This window comes from Otolemur garnettii, unplaced genomic scaffold, assembly GCF_000181295.1.
Source record: "Otolemur garnettii isolate 467f Iridium unplaced genomic scaffold, OtoGar3 scaffold00172, whole genome shotgun sequence".
Lineage (NCBI taxonomy): Eukaryota > Metazoa > Chordata > Mammalia > Primates > Galagidae > Otolemur > Otolemur garnettii.
In genome coordinates, this window is record NW_003852567.1 from 1,209,604 (window position 1) to 1,222,004 (window position 12,401).

The following is a 12,401-nucleotide window of genomic DNA, read 5'->3' on the forward strand; positions in this document are numbered from 1 at the left end:
AATAACTAGAAGAGAAGAATTTGAATGTTCCCAGCATAAAGAAAAAAATGTTAGTGGTAACAGATATCCCAATTATCTTGATCGTTACACATTATGTGACTGTACTGAAAAAACATATGAACTCCCAAAATACATACATTATATATCAATTTCTTTAAAAGAAGGGAATGGCACTTATTTCTCAAGAGTCCTAATAAAAAGACTTCACAGCTTCTCTATAAAAGTAAAATCTTGATAAGAAATTTTAATTGATGTTCAATCTTAATCACTCCTGTTATAACCTACATGCCTCCAATTTCTTCCCCACTTGATCTAATCTATAGATGCACCAGATTAATGCATTAAATCAAATTGTGGTATATTTATATGAGATACTACAAAGCAATGAAAATGAACTACTGCTATATGCATCAAGTGGAAGAATTTGACAAACATGTTAAGCAAAAGAAACCAGCCCCAAGGGAATATATACTGTGTAATTGTATTTGTAAAAAGTTCAAAAACAGGCAAAATTTTCCATTTACTTTTGCTGTGAACCTAAAACTGCTCTAAAAACATTAAATCTATTAATTTTTTTTTAAAATAGGCAAAACTAATCTATGGTTAGAATTGGGACAGTGGTCACCTTTAGGAAGGACGGAGGGGTAAAGACATGGAGGAAAGATAAGGTGGGTCTCTGGGGTGTTGGTAGTATTCTGCTTCTTAACCTGGTTGTCGGTCACATGAGTATATTCACTTTGTACTTCAGTGAGCTGTACGCTTAAGAGCTATAGTTTTCTGGGCAGCACCTGTTGCTCAGTGAGTAGGGCATCGGCCCCATAAACCAAGGGTAGTGGGTTTGAACTCGGCTCCAGGCCAAACTGCAACAAAAAAATAGCCAGGCACTGTGGCAGGCACCTGTAGTCCCAGCTACCCAGGAGGCTGTGGGAAGAGAATCACCTAAGCCCAAGAACTAGAGGTTGCTGTGAGCTGTGATGCCACAGCACTCTGCCAACGGCAACAAAACGAGACTGTCTCTAAAAAAAAAAGAGAGAGAGAGAGAGAAAGGTATACTTTTCTGTACGTTTGTTAATAAAAGTTTTTTAAATATGTGAATAGGCTCAGTGCCTACAGCTCAGCGGCTAGGGACCCGGCCACATACACTGGAGCTGGCGGGTTCATACCAGGCCTGCCAAACAACAATGACAATTACAATAAGAAAATAGCTGGGCATTGTGGTGGGCATCTGTAGTCCCAGCTACATGGGAGGCTGAGACAAGAGAATCACTTAAGCCCAACAGTTTGAGATTGCTGTGAGCTGTGATGCCACAGCACTCTACCGAGGGTGACATAATGAGACTCTGTCTCAAAAAAATACAATAGCACCTGTGGTCTCAGCTACTTGGGAGGCTGAGGCAGGAGACTCGCTTGAGCCCAGGAGTTGGAGGTTGCTGTGAGCTGTGATGCCATGGCACTCTACCCAGGGGGACAGGTTGAGGCTCTGTCTCAAAAAAAAAAAAAAAAAAAAAATATATATATATATATAAAAAATAAAATAAGCAAATAGTAAATCTTCACAAAGAATCTTGCTTTAAATACCAGAACAGTGCAGCTATTTCCCTGCTCCAGCAGCAACTCAATTTATTCTACTTAACCCAAATCAGACTTCATAGTCCTAATGGATTCTTTGGGTTTATATAAGAACACTATTAGAAGAGACATTTAAAACCTATATAGATTACATGGCCTCTTATCTACAATATATATCTGTATCATAAACATGCCCAGTGAAGCTATTCAACAAATATTTGCTAATGATAAACAGTCCAAACTTTAAATGAACTCATACAGCAAAGTCTGAAATATTTGCACAGGTAAATAAGACTAAAAACTAAACTTACTGGCCTAAAGAGTACAACTTCCAGAAAACTCAGTTTTAGAAACTGTGAAATCACAGAATGTACTGCTTTTAAGGCAGAGAACAATAATTTGTGAAAATAGCCATGGCAGAGGAAATTGGTCCTTTCCCCCCTTAATGCTGCCTGGCTTAGACAAAGCACAATCAACTTTTGGATGCCATAGTTAAGCAAAAGAATCCAGCAGCAACTCTGCTCTTCAGGCAGGGACTACTAGATAGAACTATGATGTAACAGAAACCCAGCATCAAAGAGTTAGCTGAGGTGGATGAAAATACTGGAGTGGGGTAGGGGCTATGGGATATGAAAATTACTTGACTAACCCATCTTTTATGCCTGAAAACTCTATAATCATTACCATTCCACTTTCCACAGTGGCCATAAGCCAAAATGTATCTTTAGGCCATCCCTGGAATAGAATTGACTCACAATCAATATGTGTCCTAAGTGTCCTATAAATATACTTGAGTCATTAAAGTTCACCTTCTAAGAGTTTCCTTCAATTAGATGGATGATTAATGATTATTACTACATTTTTTAAGGGCAAATCACAACATAAACTAACTTTATCCAGTCACCACACACCTGTGACATTGTTTTTTGCTTTTTTTCTTTTTTTGTAGAGACAGAGTCTCACTATCACCTGGGTAGAGTGCCATGGCATCACACAGCTCACAGCAACCTCCAACTCCTGGGCTTAGGTGATTCTCCTGCCTCAGCCTTCTGAGTAGCTGGGACTACAGGCGCCTGCCGCAAGGCCCGGCTATTTTTTGTTGCAGTTTGGCTGGAGCTGGGTTTGAACCTGCCACCCTTGGTATATGGGGCAGGTACCCTACCCACTGAGCCACAGGCACCACCCTTTTTTTTATTTTTTCCAAACAGAGTCTCACTATGTCACCTTTAGTATAGTGCTGTGGCATCACAGCTCACAGCAACCTCAAACTCTCCGGCTTAAGATTCTTTTGCCTCGGCTCGGCGCCTATAGCTCAACCGGCTAAGGCGCCAGCCACGTACACCTAAGGTGGTGGGTTCGAATCCCCAGCCCGGACCCGCCAAACAACAATGACGGCTGCAACCAAAAAATAGCCGGGCGTTGTGGCGGGCGCCTGTGGTCCCAGCTACTTGGGAGGCGGAGGCAAGAGACTCGCTTGAGCCCAGGAGTTGGAGGTTGCTGTGAGCTGTAATGCCACGGCATTCTACCCAGGGGGACAGCTTGAGGCTCTGTCTCAAAAAAAAAAAAAAAAGATTCTTTTGCCTCAGCCTTCCAAGTAGCTGAGACTATAGGCTCCTGCCACAACGCCCCACTGTTTTGTTATTGCAGTTGTAGTTGTTTTAGCTGGCCTGGGCTGGGTTCAAACCCGCCAACCTGGGTATATGTGGCCGGGGCCCTAGCTGCTGAGCAACAAGCTCTAAGCCTGTTTCTGTTCTTTTTTGAGACTGAGTCTCACTCTGTTGCCCCAGGCTAAAGAGCTATGGCATCATAACTCAAAGTAACCTCACACTCCTAGGCTCAAGTGATGCTCTTGCCTCAGCCTCCCAAGTAGCTGGGACTAAGGTACCCACTACAACACCCAGCTAGTTCTTCTATGTTTAGTAGAAACAAGGTCTCCTTGCTCCGCTGGTCTCAAGCTCCTGAGTTCAAGCAATCCACTAGCTTCAACCTCCCTGAGTGCTAGGATTATAGGCATGAGCCACCATGCCAGGACTATATTACATTTTAAATCCCCAAAACTAATCTTTTTAAGAAGAGTGGCCGCTTCTGGTTTAACTTAGGGGAAAAATATCCATAGTTCAATTATTCAACTAAGCACTGCTATAAACACTATGAGAATTACAATAAAAGAGTATAGAAAGGTCCAATTCTTTTTTTTTTTTTTTTTTTTGAGACAGAACCTCAAGCTGTTGCCCTGGGTAGAGTGCCGTAGCATCACAGCTCACAGCAACCTCCAACTCCTGGGCTCAATCAATTCTCCTGCCTCTGCCTCCCAAGTAGCTGGGACTACAGGCGCTTGCCACAACACCTGGCCATTTTTTGGTTGCAGCTGTCATTGTTGTTTGGTAGGCCCAGGCTGGATTCGAACCTGCCAGCTCTGGTGTATGTGGCTGGCGCCTTACATGCTTGAGCCACAGGCGCCGAGTCAAAAGGCCCAATTCTTAAAATACTTTTCATTTATTTGAAGAAACTTGTCATGAACACCAACACAACGAAAGTTAAAGAAAACCTCTGACTTAGGGTGGTGCCTGTGGCTCAATGAGTAGGGCACCAGCCCCATTATACCAAGGGTGGCAGGTTTGAACCCAGCCCTGGCCAAACTGCAAGAAAAAAATAGCTGAGGTTGTGGCAGGCACCTGTAGTCCCAGCTACTCAGGAGGCTGAGGTAAGAGAATTGCCTAAGTCCAAGAGCTGGAGATTGCTGTGAGCTGTGACGCCATCACACTGTCTCTTTTTTAAAAAAAAAAAAAAAAAGTGAGGCTCTGTCTCTTTAAAAAAAGAAAAAAGAAAACCCCTGATTTAGGGTGGCGCCTGTGGCTCAAGTGGCTAAGGCGTCAGCCACATACACCTAAGGTGGCGGGTTCAAATCCAGCCTGGGCCGCCAAATAACAATGACGGCTGCAACCAAAAAATAGCCCGGCGTTGTGGTGGGTGCCTGTGGTCCCAGCTACTTGGGAGGCGGAGGCAGGAGACTCACTTGAGCCCAGGAGTTGGAGGTTGCTGTGAGCTGTGATGCCACTGCACTCTACCCAGGGGGACAGCTTGAGGCTCTGCCTCAAAAAAAAAAAAAAGAAGAAGAAGAAAAAAGAAAACTCCTGATTTAGCTTCCAAAAAAAGCAAAAATATATATTTACATACCACAAAACAGTATTGGTATTATGAGTAGGATTATCTAAAACATGTTAAATTAAGGAAACAGTTAAAGAAAAACTAAGTGAATTCTATAAAAGGGGAATTTCTTAACAATTTTTCAAGTGCAGGCTTAGTGCCTATAGCTCAGTGGCTAGGGCGCCAGCCACATACACCTGAGCTGGTGGGTTCAAATCCAGCCCAGACCTGCCAAACAACGACAACTAGACTCGCTTGAGCCCAGGAGTTGGAGGTTGCTGTGAGCTGTGACACCATTGCACTCTACCTAGGGCGACAAAGTGAGACAGACTCTGTCTCAAAAAAAAAAAAAAATCTTCAAGTCTGTCTAATCATCCAACCCATAATTGTCCACATCCCTTTTAGACCAGCCTTACTACTCATTCAATTTCTGCTTACTGTCAAGAAATCCTCATAAGTAGTCCATTTCATTTCAGAGTAGCTTTTAACAAAGTTCCTTATATTACACTAAAGTCTAATTTCTTATAATTTTCAACCATTGATCCACTGTCCCAGTTCTGTCTTCTATAATTACAAAGTAGATATAATAGACATAGTAGATATAATCCTTATATCTACTCAGAACTTCCTGTGTTCTTCATATGGTTTCTATATCCTTCATTATTCTAATCAATCTCCTCTTAAAATAATCTAGTCTCTGAATATGCTTCTTAGAAGGAAATACCATGACTGAACACAAAATTCCAGATCTGACCAGTGCTATTACCTCCTTTGTCTGGGTTACCATAAGAATAACAAAACAAGACCAGTTGCAGGCAGTACATGATTCATTGCCAAATTAGTGGCTCTGTTTATACCACAAGTGCTCCACCAGGTTAAAGGAGAAAGATCACTAGGGGCGGAGGAAATTTTCAACAAAAAAAAGTAGGCACAGAATACATGAAAAGAATATTTCAAGGAGTACAAGAGCAGAACAGAGTGGAGGCAAGAATAAACAAAGCTAGCTTTACAGCAAAGTAAGGACAAGGAAGAATATAGGCCTAAGGCCATGTATAGTGGCTGATATCTGTAATCCTAGCACTCAGGAGGTCAAGGTGGAAGAATTCCTTGAGATCAGGATTAAAGACCAACCTTAGCAAGAGCAAGACCTATCTCTACTAAAAATAGAAAAATCAGTCAAGCCAGGTGGCACCTAGCTGTAGTCCCAACTACTTGGGAGACAGAGGCAAGAGGATCGCTTAAGCCTGGGAGTAAGTTGCGGGGAGCTATGATAATGTCACTGCACTTTAACCAGGGCAACAGAATGAGACTATCCAAAAGAAAAAAAAAACCTATAGGGCCAAAAGGAAGCCTGCAGTCAGAATACTGAGTGTCCCGTCCTGCGGGACACGGTTATTCGTGGGGCGAGGGGGACCCAGCCTGTAAGAGAATAGGCGAAAAAGAGGAAGAGGCCAGGCAGATTTCTTGTCAAGGTCTCATTTAATGGGGGTAACAGATCAGTTTTTATAGCATTCAGAGAAGACAAGAGGTGGGGGGCAGAGGAATGCAGGAGTTAGAGCTTGCATCAATCTCCTGCTGGGAATGTAAACGATGTGTCTGAAACGTTTTATGGCTTCTCTGGGAAGAACAGCTCCTTGTCTGATAAGGGAAAAGCAGCTCCTTATCTGATAAAGGTTAGCATACTCCAGACAGTGGGGATGGGCGGCCATCTGGCGTCATTTGGCTCCCGACAACTGAGAGCTGTCTTTTTTTTTTTTTTTTTGAGATACAGTCTCACTATGTTGCCCTCAAACACCTGGGCTCAGTCTCACTATGTTGCCCTCAAACACCTGGGCTCAAATGAGTCTCTGGTCTCAGCGTCCCGAGAAGCTGGTACTACAGGCACCCACCCTGCCACACACAGCGCCTGGCTATTTTTAGAGATGGGGGTCTCGCTCTTGCTCAGGCTGGTCTCAAACTCATGAGCTCAAGCAATCCACCCATCTCGGCCTCCCAAAGTGCTGGAATACAGGCATGAGCCACTGCACCCAGCCTATTATTGAGGGCTTTTAACCTGTAGGCAGTAAATCATGATTAAAGGGTTAGCTCACCGAACGGACTTCATGAATGAAATGCTATGAGATGATTAAATTAATACTAGTTTGCCAATTTCTACATCAAGTTAACTACTATTTGAACTCTGACTACATGGAAGTTTCTAATTCATTCTGCTCCAAGATTGAATTGAAATCAAGTTATTATATGATATCATTACACAGGCTGTTTTCAGAACCTGAATAACACTCTTATTACCAAAATATAATGCAACGAATGTCACATTAGACTTATTTTAGGCTTGCCTCCCGTAGCACAGTGGTTACAGTGCACTGAGGCTGGCAGGTTCAAACCCAGCCTGGGCCAGCTAAACAACAATGACAACTGCAACAAGAAAATAGCTGGGCATTGTGGTGAGTGCCTGTAGTTCCAGCTACTTGGGAGGCTGAGGCAAGAGAATCACTTAAGCCCAAGAGTTTTAGGTTGCTGTGAGCTGTGATGCCACAGCATCTACCAAGGGCAACATAATGAGAATCTGCCTCAAAAAAAAAAAAAAAAAAAAATAGACAGACTTAATTTAATTCATTTTGTGAGTTTTCCCATAATGAATACTTTTCCATTTAAGACGAATGATTAATTACAGCCAGGCATGGTGGCTCACACCTGTAATCCCAGCACTTTGGGAGTCTGAGGCAGGACAACTGCTTGAGGCCAGGAGTTCAGAGACCACATTGGGCAACATAGCAAAACTCTGTCTCTACAAAAAATTTAAAAATTAGCTAGCTGGACGTTGTGGCAAGTGTCTGTAGTCCCAGCTACCTGGGAGGCTGAGGCAAGAGAATTGCTGAAGCATAAGAGTTTGAGGTTGCTCTGAGCTGGGACACCACATCGCTCTACTGAGGGTAGAGTGAGACATAGTGAGATTCTGTCTCAAAAAAAAAAAAAATTAAAAATTAGCTGGGCATTGTGTCAGCTACTCAAGAGGCTGAAGCAGGAGGCTCATTTAAACCCAGGAAATTGAGGCTGCAGTGAGCTATGATCAAGCCACTGCACTTTAGCTTGGGTGACAGAGCTAAAATCCTGCCTCAAAAAAAAAAAAAGAAAAAAGTAACTCCTTGTTTCAGTAATTTAAAAATCTTCAGAACCTCTACTCAAAAGACCTGCTGGTCTCCATTCTCTTACATTCAAAAAAGAAACTTGACTAATGTAACATAAAAAAAAAAAAAAGACATTAGCTCAACAGCAGAATTTCTAGATAATGAAAACTGCTGGCTATTAGAACAAATGAAAAGAGGAGTAGCTAAGTTATTTAAATTGGTTAAATAGGAATTTCTGAATTAAGAGTGCTTCTGCCTAAAGAGTCTTTCGTAAGGACTGGCTCTAAAATATGGTGTGGCAGTAGGAAATTAAACTGTCCAAGAGACATGGCAAAGCCTAACCTCTCCGAAATCCTACTAATCAGTAGTAGGGATCTAAAGGAATAAATAGATTCCCAGCTGCTGAGAGAAAATGTCTTACTAAAAGCAAAGCAAAATTCTCATTAATGAAAATCAACCATGAAAGAAGAAAAACTATCTCATAATCCCCGGAAACAGCTAAATCCATTTTAGGTTAATGCAGATTTAATGAAACAGTGAAAGAGAAAAGAGCAAAGCAGTTCAGTTTGCCAACAGCTGGGGAAAACACTGTTATCAAAGATACCGTAAACAATGCTTCCAATTTGTAGGGTCAAAAGAAATATGAACTTTAACTATCCAAAGATAGTAAAAGATATCAGGAAAAGACTCTGGTGAAGCCTAGCTAATAAATGCTCTCACTCAACAATCAAACCATCTTATCCTCTATAGTTCAACACATATATATGAGAGGCTGTAACTTGAATTTTCCAAGATCAAATTCAGTGAGTAATCCAAACCCTGCTTTTTCTGATCAGATTATCTCTCTAAAACCACAGTCTGCTTTCATTCAAAAGCAGCAAGCATGGAGCTTTCACTGTCAAACATTAGGAACACAAGAACCAATTAAGAAACAGTCTCTACCCATACAGAGCTTAGTCAAAGAATCCTGCTTCATCTTAAATCCCAAAGCTCTTGCTTTAAGACTCTTCTTAGATGGGTCAAGTGTCCTCAGGGAAAAAGCGATAAAGGCCCTTCCTTCCGTTACTGTGATGGAAGTTTAAATAAATCACATCTCTTAATGCTCTGCTCCTAAAAGTGAGAAGTCAACAACATATCCTTCCAAGCGGCATGGGAGAATAATCGTACCCTGGACTACAGCTAGGGTTCAGAGAAAAAGCAGGTGACAAGACAAGCAATAAGAGAAATGTGAAAGCCAAGAAATACACTAGAAGGAGAGATGTGACAGCTGTATCACTAATGCGTTCAAAGTGATAAAAAGAACCTGCTACTCAGCAAACTATGATGTTATGGCGAAAGGAGACGAAAGAAAAGAATGGGAGGCAGCCCACCACTGACAAGCACCAAGCACCAAGCAGCAACCACCCGCGGTCTCCTAGTTCCTCCACTCTTGCTAGAGAAGAACCCCAGTCTCTAGGATCTGGGCCTGCCAGTCAACAATACTGTCACATAATTACCAGAATGGAGAGGTAATAGTCCCTCTAGTAGGAGTGTGGGTTTAAACAAAGAGTGGAAAAAACTCTTCCACTCTGTAGAAATGATAGTTAACATAATGGTTGCCCAAAACACGAACGGGAAGTTAAGTGTGGGAGAGGTGGCAACCGGACACCCACTGGGAACCGTGCGGGAACTCCTCAGAGACATCCTGCCTCCCCACCCCAGTCCGCGCACTCACCGCGCACACAGAGCAGTGACATGGCCCAGGCGCCGGCGAGCCTCTGCCGCGCCCCAGCCGCGCCGCGCCGGGCCGCTCCCTCTTTCCTCTCAGCAGGCGCTGCGGTGGGTCTCGCTAATGGTCCCACGGGTCCGGATGCTCCTCATGGTCAGCGTCACAGGTAGCGTCCCGCCGCTCCCTCAGACCCGCCCCAATCCTCACCCTCTGAGCGACCCGATAGTGGTGAGTACCGGCGGGCAGGCGGGGAACTGGGCGCGGCAGCTAGGCGCCATCGCTGGGAGGCAGGAGTGGCAGGGACTCCCTCCCGTCATTCCACCCGGGATCCGCGCGAGCGCCTGGGCGGAGCCAACGCGTGATGCCCCGCCCACAGCCAATCAATTCTCGCCCAGTCCGCAGACCCACACCCCCTAACCGGAGGTGGGATCCCCTTCCGCCTTCCCTAAGCAAGACAAAGGGTAGATCCGCACACTAATGAGGCTTAAAGTGGGAGGGGAAGGGCTTCCCCTCACCTGTGTGAGGCAGGTATTGAATCCCTCTGCTCCTCCCGCGTGGGCGGGGCTTCCCCCCAAGGAACAGATTCTTTTCATTGCAGAATTTTCACCTGACTTCCTTAAGAGTCTAGCCCAAGGGTGGGTAATCTTTTCACTTGCAAGGCCACATTAGTTAAGCTGTAATCATAAAAGGCCCCGTTCAAGGGCGGCCCCTGTGGTTCAGTGGGTGAGGCGCCGGCCACATGTACCGAGTGTGGCGGGTTCAAACCTGGCCCCGGCCAAACTGCAACAAAAAAATAGCCGGGCGTTATGGCGGGCGCTTGTAGTCCCAGCTATTCGGGAGGCTGAGGCAAGAGAATCGCCTAAACCCAGGAGTTGGAGGTTGCTGTGAGCTGTGACGCCACAGCACTCTACCAAGGGCGACAAAGTGAGACCCTGTCTCTAAAAAAAACACTTTTTAAAAAAGGCCCCATTCAAGAAACTCAAATATGTACATTATTTTGTAAAAGTCTAACTACTATGTACTTAATAATATACAAAAATCAAAACTTTGTTAATTTTAAGGTTCATCAACTTTTTAATGACATTGTTGTGTCTGGTCCTTGTTGGAAAGCATTTCAATATTTGGTTATGGCATTGAGGTCCACAGTTTCAGTTGATCCTCTTGATCAGTGTTTTTCAACCTTTTTTATTTCAGGGCACACTTAAATCTATAGACAAATTTCTGAGGCACAATTAAATTATGTTGATCAAAAGAAAGGATAAGGAAAAGAATATACTTACTACACTTTGAACTTATTTCGAAAATAATTTAATTAATAATTTTTTTTTTAAGACAATCTCACTTTGTCGACCTCAGTAGAGTGCTGTGACGTCACAGCTAACAGTAACCTCCAGCTCAGGCTGGAGGCACCTCCCAGTTGATCTTTCTTAAGATGAAACAATGACTTTAAAGGCATTCACAAACACAGTAATGTGCAAAAGGGAGCACTGACCCTTCCTTTCTTTCTTCCTAAAAGCAGGAGATAAAAAGTGTCATTTAGGGTGGCTCCTGTGGCTCAGTGAGTAGAGCACCAGCCCCATATACCAAAGGTGGTGGGTTCAAACCCGGCCCCTGCCAAACTGCAGCCGGGCGTTGTGGCGGGCGCCTGTAGTCCCAGCTACTCGGGAGGTTGAAGCAAGAGAGTCACCTAAGCCCAGGAGTTGGAGGTGAGATGGGTGCCAGCAGCCTCATGGGTACCAGCTGCTTCATCACCCCCATGAGATGGATGCTGCCTGCCACCGATGTGCACCAGGGGGCTGTGTAGGATAAAAGATGAAAGGACAAAAAAAAAAAAAAGATGAGACTACCTTAACTCTGAAATAATGACAGGCACCATTACTCTTAGATCAGTCCAGATCTATCAGGCCAGAACAGAACAAAATAGGAACGAATGGGCCAAGTACTGTCACGATGAGAGTTAATGAGCTAAGTGCTGTGACAAATTGTTTTACTTATCCATTAGTTGCTAGATCTGCATTATGTTACCTTATTGTTATCTAAATGCCCTTTATGTTACCTATTGACTAAAGCACTAAATTGCAAGGTTCTCATCTGTAAAAGGTGTCATCATGACCCCAAGCTTGCTTTTTACTTCTTTTGCCAACTTTCTTTTTGCTTCTAATTGCTAACTTTCAGCCCAGGGCCCTGTTTGGCCCTTTGCCAACTTTCTGACTAGAAAAACCCCAACTTCAAACCCTTCAGTGCTCTCTCACTTAGTCTGCATTAGACTTTGCTGAGACAGCCCCACGGTTAATAAAAGACTCCTTTTTGAAATTCTATTTGAGCTGGTGGTCCTTATCTCGCCCCATAACAGAGGTTGCTGTGAGCTGTGACCTCACAGCACTCTACCAAGGGCTATAAAGTGAGACTGTGTCTCTAAAAAAAAAAAAATGTTCTGCCTATACCTGAATATAACATTCTTATCAAGGATGGGAAGTTGAGGCCAAGGGAAATCTATACAAACAAACTTTGTTCCACTAACACTTATCTTCTTGTCAATTAACTCAGTTAATTTGTACCCAATTCACTACCCTAGTCCAAGTCTCTTTGTCCTGTGGCATTTTCACAATTTACAACTTTTTTTTAATTTAGTACATAAATGTTCAACTCTGTCTTTGGTTCTTCATTTCCTTATGAAGTTTCCTGTGTCGCATAAAACACATTAAACTTGTGTGCTTTTTTCTGTTAATTTGTCTAATGTCGGCTTAGAGCCCATGGCTCAAGTGGCTAAGGCGCCAGCCACATACACCTAAGGTGGCAGGTTCGAATCCAGCCCAGGCCTGCCAAACAACAATGATGGCTGCAAC